Raw genomic sequence first — 469 nt, forward strand, 5'->3', positions numbered from 1 at the left:
CTCCTGGTTCCTGGGTTTCTCTGTCTACATGAGTGGACAAAAGTGGCCCAAGGGCAGCTGGTCACACCTACTTGTGGTCTCCCCCACTTTGGTCCTAGTAAGCATGCCAGGCTGGCTCCAGAGCCACTGTGGCCCCACCGGGAGTGGAAAGGTCAGAGGAGCAGAGGAATGGCAGCTGCCTCATGCCACCAGCTACGGGGCGCCCAGTGCCCTATGTGTGTGACACCCACTCCTGGGCCCCGCGTGCGCCAGCCCCTGCCCACAGTGGCCACCCCCAGCTGCATGCCAGCCTGCTGAAGGGCGGGCAGAGAGCCTGCTGCAGCGCTGAGCTATTTTCAGAAGCTGCCAGATTTCATTTGGCAGCGAGAATGTCGGGGAGGGGAGGGGGCGGGACGCTGGAGACTGTCTTTTGACTATTCGGGCAGGAGAGCGCCCTCAGCCCTTGGGAGCCCTTGTGGGCAGCCTCTAG

The sequence above is a fragment of the Enhydra lutris genome, unplaced genomic scaffold (assembly GCF_002288905.1).
Source record: "Enhydra lutris kenyoni isolate GAN:26980312 unplaced genomic scaffold, ASM228890v2 scaffoldscaffold10, whole genome shotgun sequence".
Taxonomy (NCBI): Eukaryota; Metazoa; Chordata; class Mammalia; order Carnivora; family Mustelidae; genus Enhydra; species Enhydra lutris.